Source organism: Cryptomeria japonica, chromosome 3, assembly GCF_030272615.1.
Source record: "Cryptomeria japonica chromosome 3, Sugi_1.0, whole genome shotgun sequence".
NCBI lineage: Eukaryota > Viridiplantae > Streptophyta > Pinopsida > Cupressales > Cupressaceae > Cryptomeria > Cryptomeria japonica.
This window is the reverse complement of record NC_081407.1, coordinates 537,260,438-537,273,106: the sequence shown is the minus strand read 5'-3', so window position 1 is coordinate 537,273,106 and position 12,669 is coordinate 537,260,438.

Below are 12,669 nucleotides of genomic sequence, written 5' to 3'. Positions count from 1 at the left end.
CATGGGTACCTATCATGGCCTAGTAGCCAGGACCCATCTTGCATTGTTGACTCGAGTCTTCATTCCCCTAAGTTGCACTTAAGGGGAGGTGTTGGTGTAAATAAATATTCATTTTGGATATTATTACACTTTACTTAAGTTAACTTAGGATAATGCATCTCTTTGTAGTTTGGATTTGAGACACTTAGGGAAGTGTGCACATAGGGATAGAGCTTGTAGGAGAAATTCCACCTTTTGTGGTCTTATTTTGCTGTTACACTCCACATTCGGTGGGTCATCCACCTCTTGTGGAATATTATATTATTTCTCCTACCTACCCCTAGTATTTCTTACCTACCCTTGTTTCTCCTTGAGCCACATGTCATAATTGTGTGCTCATACATCCATATGGCCTTGCCTATATAAGCAGGCCTATATTCATTGTATTGGTTAATCCAGTTGATCATTTGCATATTGATGAGAATATAGTTTGTTCTTATCATTCTATTGTCTCTCTTTTATGCTTTTCATTGTGCCCTTGATCTTGGAAAAATCCTACAGGAATGATATGGAAGACACTTGGTAATATCGAAGATATCGTGTGGACATCTTATCTTAATGAATTAATCATTGGTATATTCATATTTGCATATTTTCTTTTACCGGCAAATAGGTCCAGGGTTACACCGACAGGTTTATCTTTCCAGATCAGCATGGCACGCTATGGAAATGATTAATTATTGTTGTAAATGCATTAAGCTGACATGTTCAATCGGTTATTGCATCGGATATTATATTATTTGTAAAATATTTTTATTGTAATATCTTGTAGAGCCAACCTACTAAAATTGGTCTTAGGTTATGGTATAAAGGTAAGATCTTATTTGTAAGATCAAGTGTGGAATGCGAAAAAGAATTGTGTGAAGGTATATGCAAGATTAAGTAGTACAATACACGCAGACATCATTTGAAGGTGAAGCTAGGTTTTTGTGAAAGCATATCAGCATTACACCGGTACTGAATCTATCATATGAAGATGTTATTTTGTGCAGTACATTCTTATTGGATTTAACCATCCAACTGTAGTCAGTGTGACTCCCATTTTGTGATTGAGTAGTGAGCTCTAGGCTGTTGACCTTTCTCCATGTGCAGACCCTATTTATGTACAATTACTATCTGCAGTAGTATCATCTGCTTGTGGGTAATGTTTCCTATCGTGGTTTTTCCCCTTACAGGGTTTCCACATACAAATATTGGTGTCATGTGTTGTGGATGACTTTGAGTTTATGTTTCATGCATTAATCTTTACCAGTATAGCAATTAACTATTAAAACTGTCTATCGGCATACTTAACTGGTTTTCCAGTATTAAGCATTATGTTGGTTAAGTTGTTTTTGGTTTGAATTTATTTGACAACTGATTCATCCCCCCCCCCTCTCAGTTGTCTCTAGGACCTAACAATTGGTATCAGAGCTTATTCCTCTTTTGCAAAAGTTTAACAGCTTGAGGAGATCCAATGTCTACTAATTATTTCAGGAAGGACAGTCCTAAACTTGATGGAACCAACTATGGTATATGGAAGATCGGAATGGAGACACATCTAAATTGCATTGGTAAAGACGTGTGGGAAGTTACAAAGAAAGGTTACACTGCTACTATACCTGGTCAACCCAGTCCAACTACCTTGGCTAAAGATGAGGAAAATGATTGCAAAGCAAGAGAAGCACTTTTGAACACATTATCAGATCAACAAATCATGGGATTATCAGATAGGTCTACTACTAAAGCTATTTAGGATCATTTGGAAACATTGAATGAAGGAGATTCCATAGTCAAAATTGCAAAACTTGAAAGCTTCTGGGTCAGGTATGAACATCTAAAAATGGAAGAAGATGAAAGGATTACTGCTTTTATGGAAAAAGTAAATGAAATTGTTTTGGGTATTAAATGTTGTGGAGGAACCTTAAGTGAGGATGAAATTGTTTCAAAAATTTTAAGAGGATTGCCACCGGCATATAAAATGAAGGTTACTGCTATAAATGAGTTAAGAATAATGCCTAATGCGTCAGTAACTAGGGATACATTGATTGGAAAACTTTCAGCTTTTGAAATTGAAGAATTTGGTCCTATTGCTACTATTAAGACAAATTTAGCCTTTAAAGCATCAACATCATGTTGGCATATGCACACTCCAATGAGACATTGTATGTGATTGAAGGTTTTGTCATTGATGGCAACCTTACAATCCTAAGGCATTACACTAGCAAGGCATTACACCGGCATCAACAGAACACACTCTACACCGGCACTCAGAACACCAGCACCGGCACAGAGGCTGACAGGATTTTTGATATATTACATTTTGTTTATTATTTGAAAAACCTTGTAAGCTGATTTGATATCATTGTAAAATGACTCTTATATATAAAAGAGATCATTGTAGAAATTTTTAAAAGGAAGTGAAGTAAGCAAAAAAGTAAGGAGAAAAAGATTAGGCAGACCTATTATGCAAAATATAGGTTAAGGGGTATATGTAAAGAACAGAGCAGAAACCGGTACTGAATCTGGCATTGAAGATGCTATTGTAAAGCAGTACAAGTTATTGGATTTGTATAATCCACATTGTAAGTCAGTGAAACTTCCCATTTGAGTAGTGAGCTCTAGGCACTGGGCCTTCCTGCATGTGCAGGTCCCTATTGCAAGTAATATTCTCTTGTTGGCCAGTAAGTGAATATTGTGGGTCACAAATCCCACCGAGGTTTTTCCCACATCAGGTTTCCTTGTTAAATCATTGTGTTATGGTGTGATTTTCATGTGTTTTCTTTCATTTCTATTTATTGCATTATTTTTTGCATACTAGTACACTGTTACAATATGTTCTGCATGTTATAAGTGGAGAAATTCTATTAACCGGTTAGATACTGATTCACTCCCCCTCTCAGTATTTGTGAGTTTCCTAACAATTGGTATCAGAGCTTGGCCCTCTATTTTCAGAAGCCTAACAGCTTGAGGAAGATCTTGACACCGGTAAAGATGGAAAATCTGATGAAGCAACTTGAAGTAGCTCTCTCAGACTATGATGCAGAAAAATTGAAAAATATCAAACTAGAAGATGATCTAAAAGTAGCTCAAGATATCATTCAGGCACTTCAAGAGAATCTTACTATTGCAAGAAATAAGAGAAGAGAACTTTGTGAAATGATGCAAAATGAAAATGATGAAAATAAATCACTTAATGATATGTTAAGTAAGCTGAAACTGGAGAACATAACTACAAAGAACGAGATGTAGGATATGACTATGAGATTCTGTAAAGAGATTGAAGATAGGAAGAAAAATGAAGAAGAATTGACCAGAAGACTAAGTGATGTAGAAAATGAGAGCACAAGACTTAGCTATGAAAATGATCTATTAGAGACAGATCTAATGCACACTCAGAATGACTCCAATGAACTAATAAGACAAAAAGAAGTCTTAGAAAGAGAACTAGAAACTGCAAATCAACATAAGGAAAAATTCAAGAAAAGCTCAGAGGAACTTGGCACCTTGCTAAAGAATCAAAAACCTAAAGGTGATACTTCTGGAATTGGCTTTGAAGTTGGTGAAAGCTCTGGTACTGCAAACACACAGGATCACAGCAAACTGGTAAGGCAACCTAATGCTTATAAATTCAATGGAAAATGCTTTAACTATAATAAGTATGGTCATAGAGCAAATGAATATAGATCTAGAAATTATCAAAATATCAACACACCCACGGATCAATGTTCTAAATGCAACAAAGTTGGTCACAATTCTGAGAATTGCAGAATGAATGTGAGATGTTATGTTTGTGGAAGATTTGGACATTTATCTAATCAATGCAGAACACAAACTGGCATAGGTTATGGGAAAGCTATTCAGAAGAATAATGTAACTTGTTATGCATGTAACAAGATTGGGCATACTACAAAATTCTATAGAAGTAAAGGATCACCGGCAGACAACAAAAGTTCTAGCATGAAAGGTAAAGAAAAAGTTGAAGAGGTTAAGAAAGAAATCTCAAAACAATGTATTAGAAAAGCTGATCTAAATATTGGGAATACTCCTCCACCGGTAGAACCAGTCAATGCTTCACCGATAGGATAGAGTGATACTTCACCGGTAGGAAAGAGTGATACAGGAAGTTCTTCATCAAATTGAAGAAAGTTTCCTTGAGGGTTTGGCGATCTAATGACACATGTGCTATTATTCCCTCGGTTAGAGATGAGAAGTTGGAAATTACTTCATTACCGGCAAACAATGTTAAGTGAATACTTAACCGGCATGCATTTAATGTGGTAGATGGCAAATTAACACTATAAATTTGTGGTTTGGGCTCCATTTCATTTCGTCGAGATTTCAAACCTACGAAGAGCACGAAGATTCCAAGCTAAGGTATTTCGAGCAAGAGGCAAGAACACTTCAAGCAATCATCCATCCTAAAGGTAGTAAAAGGTATTTTATCATGGCATCCACCTCTGCACTTGAATATATAGCAAACCCTACTATTTTCAAAGTTGTAAAAAGACCTAGGCCCGTATTTCAATTAGTTCCGAAGGTAGCAAAGAAAGATGATACTTTAGGTGCTTTTTCTCATATTCCTAAGGGAGTTGTTTATGTTGAAGACCCCAGAATTTACATTCACTACAACATTGAGGAACTAGGAGATGAAGAGATTAAAACCATGTTTAAATCTATCATATGTGATGAATCTGATAATGTAAAAGATGAACATAAGATCATTGAAACCCTAGGATTTACAGAGATCCTTAGCATTCCTAAATTCCCCAAGGATGTGATTAGGATAGTCTTAAGCAAGGTACATGGTGAATTTTTCTGGTTAGATGTAATTCACAAAATCACCAAGGAAGTTATGAAAGTTGTCACAGGGTTACTGACCATCGGTAAAAGGTCAGACAAAACTAAGAAGGTCTCAAATGACCTAGTTACTCAGCTAACTGGTGCCACATCTGATAAAAGGTCCTTAAGAGTCAATGATGTAAAAGATACTAATGTAAGATTTATCAGCATGATATTAGGATATAAGGCAACTCATGCAAACAGACTCAATTCAGTGTCAAGTCTGTGCATTAAGAGTGCTTATGACATGGTCACAGATAATGCAAAGATTGATGTATGTGAGTGGTTGAAGGATGAATTAATTGACAACTTAGGCAAGATTAAGAAGGACAAGAAAGGAACTTTTAGGTTTGGAAATCTGCTAGTATGTTTGATGCTACATATAACCAAACAAGTTCCCGGTATAGGCTACAAAGAACTTGGATATGATATACCGATAGGTAAACAACTAACAGAACTATTCAACAATATGGGAGAAGATAAGGAAAACAATATCCATGATTTCTTTCAAGCACTTAAGGCCAAAATGAAGAAAAGAATCAGATTATAACAAAAGATTGTTGACAAATATAAGGATAACATATGCTTTGTAATTAAGAAGGATGAGATCTGGATGGAAGCAGTCATCCCTAGGACAGTTTGGGTAACAAAGATGGGCTACGAAATAGATGATCATATAATTGAGACTTATGCTAAAGCACTTCTAGAAGCCCCTAAAGAACCTAAGGAAGAAGTATTTGGTAGTGCAGAAACTATTGAAAGCCAAATACAATCTAAGAAAAGAGTAAAAAAGGTTGAGGTAGTTGTAAGAAGAGGTTCTAGGCAAGCAAAGGAAATCAAGGATAAAGTAATGGAACAAACCGGTATAACAGAGGATGAGTTAGCATCTCCACAACCTAAAACTCACCTATCACCGGTAGGCACATCTTTAGAGAATGACATGCCTGCAACTTTCAAGAGAGTTGTAAGGAAAAGAGATCCCTCACTGACAACCACAACCTCCCCTAGGAGGACAAGACAAAAACAACAAGTAGTGAGATCTCCGGTAAGAAAGGCTACACCAAAGAAGAAACTGACACCCAAGAAGAAGAAGAGGACAAATAAGGACATGGCCCCTCTTGACATACTATTGAATGAAATTATAGAGGAAGGGAAACTCAAGAATATAGAGAAATTATATGACACTCTAACAACTGATGAAAAAGAAGAAGTGGAAAATAGTGTTATATTGCATATGGACACGTATAAGAAATTTTTTATGGAAGTTGTAGATGAAGTACCAAATGAACTGTTTAAGAGATTGGAAGCAAGAAGACAAGCGGTAATAGAACTTGACATGAAAATAAAGATAGAAAAGCTACTTGCTATATACCCAGTGAATTCACCCAAAGAAATTGATGACTTAATTGCTGAAGCCAACCGGTCAGTATTTTCTACTACACACCGGCACATTGCTTTAATGGTTGGAAGAGTTAATGAGGTGACTGAGGAGACAGAAAATGCATGGGACATTTTCCTAGTGGAAAAAGAAAAACAAGAAGAATACATGAGCCCCAAACCTATAAAGGTATATCAGAAAGAAAGAGACAAGGGTAAAGGTAAAGTTGGTGGACCACCTAGTATCAAGGCTAAAGACAACTTACCCCACCTCCTTTGATTGCTCCACCGGTAATAACAACAGCTACAAAATATCAACCGGCAGTTGAAAGTATGGATGTAGAGGATGTCAATCCTAATCCTGAAGTCTTATATACAGTAGATGTTGATACTCAAAAGATCAACATTGTGGTAGACAAAGATACAGATAATAAGACTAACATGGCTAGTGAGCTTCCGGTAGATGAGAAACTTGAAAACACACAAGAGAAACCGACAGATGTCAAAGAGAAACAGGTAGAAACTCAGACTCAGACTGAGACAATGCAACAAACAAAGAAACAAATAGAGCAAAAGGCTCCTGAACAAGAACAACAACAGGTACAGGAATAGGTTCATGAGGAAACAGTGCAACTAGCAGCTAGAGAAGTAGAAAAACCATTGCTTAAGGAAATGCAAACACAAGCAGATCTACCAGAGGTCAATACAAGCTTGGTTACTTCCATTGGTGGTACTCAAAATGTAGGTTCCTCATCATCAGGCTACAAATCAACTAATGTGACTAAAGTACTCTTAGATTCAATTAAAAGGATAACAGATTGCAGCTCACAAGCTTATAAGGTGATAGATGACACCATACCAATTTTGAAGGTAATTGCTCCTAACTGTAATATAGACAATAAAGATTCTTTAGGACAACTTGATACTTTGTGTAAATATATCACAGAGAACATTGAGAAAATAAAGGAAGAGGCATTGAAGGATAAATTGGAAATTGAAAAACAAAGATTCTTTGATGAGCAGATAAAGAAGTGTACCAGGGATTTTGACACACTTCTACCGGAACTGTGTAACTTATTGAAAGAGTACAAAACTCTATACAAAGAAACCTGTAAGACAAACTTTTTGATCATAGACATAGATAAGAAAATAAGCAAGGTACATGATGAAATCAATAAACTTGCTGATAATTTTGTTAACTCACCTGATACATTATCAGTTTTTTAGCAAAAGATAACAAATTTTGAGGAATAATTACTTAAATTAGAAAGAGAAAAGGAGAGAATAGTGAATAAGGCAAAACATCTGAGATTAAAACTGAGTCCAAGATTGGACTATCTAGCATCATTGCGGAAGGAAATATCTAAGGCACCGATACAGGGACAGAAAACACCGGCAGAGCATTTGCAGCACCTCACTGATACAGCTAAAAGAATAGATACAACAATAAGAGATAATAAAAAGTTTATGGAGAGTATAAAATTGATTTTGGCAGATCTATTTCAAATTGTAACTACAAAGTTACAAGGTTGAAACTACAAACTCTACTGACATCTTGACAACCTTTGTCATTCATGCCAAAAGGGGAGTAGTGGTATGAGAAAATTCAAATATCACAGGAATCATATGCTCAGGGGGAGCACACATTTTTGGTAACATTTTTGGACTTCACATTTTTGGATACACTTTTGAAATTTCTGATGAGTGTTGCCATCAATGCCAAAGGGGGAGATTGTTGGCATATGCATACTCCAATGAGACATTGTATGTGATTGAAGGTTTTGTCATTGATGGCAACCTTACAATCCTAAGGCATCAAACTGGAAAGGCATTACACTAACAAGGCATTACATCGACATCAACAGAACACACTCTACACCAGCACTCAGAACACCGGCACCGACACAAAGAAAGGAAGCATACTGGCACAGAGGCCGATAGGATTTTTGATATATTACATTTTGTTTATTATTTGAAAAACCTTGTAAGTCGACTTGATATCATTGTAAAATGACTCTTATATATAAAAGAGATCATTGTAGACATTTTTAAAAGGAAGTGAAGTAAGCGAAAAAGTAAGGAGAAAAGATTAGGCAGACCTATTATGTGAAATATAGGTTAAGGGGTATATGTAAAGAACAGAGTAGAAACCGGTACTGAATCTAGCATTGAAGATGTTATTGTAAAGCAGTACAAGTTATTGGATTTGTATAATCCATATTGTAATTCAGTGAGACTTCCCATTTGAGCAGTGAGCTCTAGGCACTTGGCCTTCCTGCATGTGCAGGCCCCTATTGTAAGTAATATTCTCTTATTGGCCAGTAAGTGAATATTGTGGGTCACAAATCCCACCAAGGTTTTTCCCACACTGGGTTTCCTTGTTAAATCATTGTGTTATGGTGTGATTTTCATGTGGTTTCTTTCATTTCTGTTTATTGCATTATTTCTTACACACCGGTACACTGTTACAATATGTTCTACATGTTTTAAGTGGAGAAATTCTATTAACCGGTTAGATACTGATTCACCCCCCCCTCTCAGTATCTCTGAGTTTCCTAACACATCATCTGCTCCATCATTTGACAAATCTGATTGGAAAGCCTTTTATGCAAGAGAACTTGAAGAAAGTAGGAAAGAAAATGAAGAACTTGAAGAACTTGAAGCACTATTTGCAAGGAAAATGCCTAAAGGTCCAATTGGAAGTAAGTATGAAAGTAAAGAACCCTTTAAATTTTTTAACTACAATAATATTGGTCATATGGTTTCGAGATGCCCTGATAGATATGCCAGACTAAGAGAAGAAGCTAGAAGAACATACAAGCCTAATCCTGAATATTAGAGATACAGATTTAAGAAGAACAAAGACAAATCTTGTTACATTGCTGATGAAGGTGTGACTAATGATTCTGATGAGGATCCAATAGACAATGGATGGGTTTTTGTTTCTATAACAGAAGATCAACTGGCACCTACTTCTCAACCGGTAGAACAAGCCATAGAAGCTAAAGTTGAAGTAAAGGATGAGTGGATCATTGACTCGGGATGCTCACATCATATGATAGGAGACAAAGGTAAATTCTTGAACTTTCAAGAATACAATGGAGGTTTAGTAAGATTTGGAGATGACAAAGCCTATTCAATCAAAGGTAAGGGTACAATATCTTTTGATGGTAAGCATAACACTGACAATGTTTACTATGTTGAAGGATTAAAGCATAATCTTTTAAGTGTTGGTCAATTAGTTGAGAAAGGATTTCAGTCACAATTTAAAAATGGAAAATGCAAAATCACGAATAGAACTGGTTTGGAAATTGCAACCGGTAATCAGACTAGAGGTAATATCTTTCATTTGAATAACAGTGAAAAGACATGCTTGATTGCACATATAGATGAAAGTTGGTTATGGCATAAGAGACTCTGTCATGTAAACTTTGATTGCATGGTAAAGATCAATACTACTAAGGCAGATAGAGATCTACCTAAAATTGTCAAACCTTAGAATACAATATGTAAGGAATGTCAATTTGGAAAACAAGTTAGAGCTAGTTTCAAAAGTATTCCAGAAAAATCAAATAATGCTCTTGATTTGATTCACACTGATTTATGTGGTCCAGCTAGAGCTAAAAGCTTACAAGGTGATAGATATTTCATGCTAATCATTGATGACTATTCTAGAATGTGTTGGGTTACTTTTCTTAGAGAAAAATTAGAAGCACTTGGAAAGTTCAAACTATTCAAAGCAATGGTTGAAAATGAAACCGGTAAGAAAATCAAATGCTTAAGATCAAATCAAGGAGGAGAATTCACATCTAAGGACTTTAATATATTCTGTGAAGTGAATGGAATCAGAAGACAGCTATCAGCACCTCGGACACCACAGCAGAATGGAGTTGTTGAAAAGAAAAACAAAACTATCTTGGATGTAGCAAGAAGTATGTTATCAGAAGCAAACTTACCACATATGTATTGGAGAGAAGCAGTCAGCACAACGGTCTATACATTCAACAAAGTTCACATCAAAGGTGAAACCGGTAAGACCCCTCATGAACTATGGTTTGGTTATACTCCTACTCTTAAATATTTCAGAATTTTTAGAAGTAAATATTATATTAGAAGAGATGAGTATATTGGAAAATTTGATCCTAGAAGTGATGAAGGAATATTTCTTGGTTATTCATCTAAGAAAAAAGGCATATAGATGTTTTAACAAGAGATTGCAGAAAATTGTTGAGAGTACAAATGTAAAAATTGATGAACAATTCAGAGGAACTTCAAGGTATATAGACTTTGAACTAGCAACAAAAACTATGACAAATGAACCTACACCAAATCCACTGATACAGAATGAAGATCCAGTTACCCCGGTACCATCTGAGGATTCCACAATAATTGAAGAACAACAGCAAACAAAGACACCCCAGTATGTAAGATTGAATCACTCTGAAGATCAGATAATTGGAAATAAATTTAAAGGAGTTATGACAAGACGACGATTGGCAAATGAAGAGGTATGTCTTATTTCTCAAATTGAACCATCATCTGTTAATGAGGCATGTGAAGATAAATTTTGGATTAAAGCTATGGAAGAAGAATTAGAACAAATTGAGAAAAATAACACTTGGACATTAGTTCCCCAGCCTAAAGATAAAAATGTAATTGGAACCAAATGGGTATTCAGAAACAAACTTAATGAAGATGGTAAGGTTGTCAGAAATAAAGCAAGACTAGTATGTAAGGGATATTCTCAAAAAGAAGGAGTTGATTACAATGAAACCTTTGCACCGGTAGCTAGAATTGAGGCAGTCAGATTATTCTTGGCTTTTGCAACACACAAGAACTACAAAGTTTATCAAATGGATATTAAATGTGCATTTTTGAATGGATATCTTGAAGAGGAAGTATACATTGAACAACTTGATGGATTTTCTTTGACAAATGACAATGATATGGTTTGCAGGTTAAGAAAATCTCTATCTGGATTAAAACAAGCTCCAAGAGCTTGGTATGCAAGATTGGATAAGTATCTTTTAAAGATTGGTTTTACTTAAGGAAATGAAGACAACAATTTATATTACAAAATAACTAATGATGACATCTTGATTATAGAAGTATTTGTTGATGATATAATCTTTGGAGGAGAAGATGGTTTATGTAAGGAATTTTCTACTAAAATGTAGCAAGAATTTGAAATGTCTATGATTGGAGAGATAAAATTCTTTTTAGGATTGTAGATTTCACAGACTGATAAAGGTATATTCTTGAGTCAATCCAAATACTTGAAAGAGTTACTAAAGAAATGTGGGATGGAGAACTATAAATTGATAAGCACACCTATGACTACAAATGACAAATTATCTCAAAGGGATGAATCTACACCTGTTAATCCAACTAGATACAAATCTATGATAGGAGGTTTATTGTATTTGACACTAACCAAACCTGATATTATGAATGCAGTATGTATTGTTTCTAGATTTCAAAGTAATCCTAGAGAAAATCATGAATCAACAATAAAAAAGATTTTTCGATATTTACAAGGCACTATTGTAACGTCATAAATTGTATGCACTTGCTAAAGTGGTACAATTTCACACCTAGTTTAGCACCCGCCTTGGCGCATTTTGCATTTTGCATTGCATTTCCCCTTTAGCACTTAATTAATCAAATTAATTGGGTCTAAGGTTCTATTTCATCATCTTCCACATCATAAAGTTGGGCCCTTTTCATTAAAGTGTGCCCCTTTCATTTTATTCCTCCAATACATCATTTAATCAAAAACCCTAGTTAGGTCCTATTCTGAGCTTGGGGGCTTGATTTTGGGGGTCAAAACATCTCAAAATCACCTGTAACATCGGGATTCGCTCTAAAATCATCATATCCGATGGCCCTGAAAATTTGGTGAAAAGTTGTCGGGACTGTGGCGCCCGAAGTGCACACGGTCCTAGACATTTTTCCCAAAATTTTAGGAGCGCGATCCAATCATAAAATAAAGCTTAACCCCAAGAAATTGGCGGGAGATTCAATCTCTAGGTCGGCCAAAAGTTGGAATTAAGACCTAGGGTTTCATACATAAGAGATCTCTTTCTTCATTTGAAAGGATCCGAATTTTGGTTTCAGGAACCTCATATGCAGTAAAAGAGTAGATCTTTAAAGACTTCAGCAACATTCAACATTCATCCATCAAGCATTCATCAATTTCATTCATCCACTTAGGGCTTGGAAGACATTGAAGAGCAATAGGGGATCACCGACTGAAGATTGGCTTGTACCCCTCCCTTGGGGTTGGGTATGATTTCATATTGTTTTCATGTCTTTGCATAAGCTTCATTATATCACTTGTGTACATGCTTTAGATCACTTTGCATCTTGATTTGGAGCATTTACATTATCATTTACAAGCAATTAGGGTTTACTTTCTAGGTTGCTCTAGTT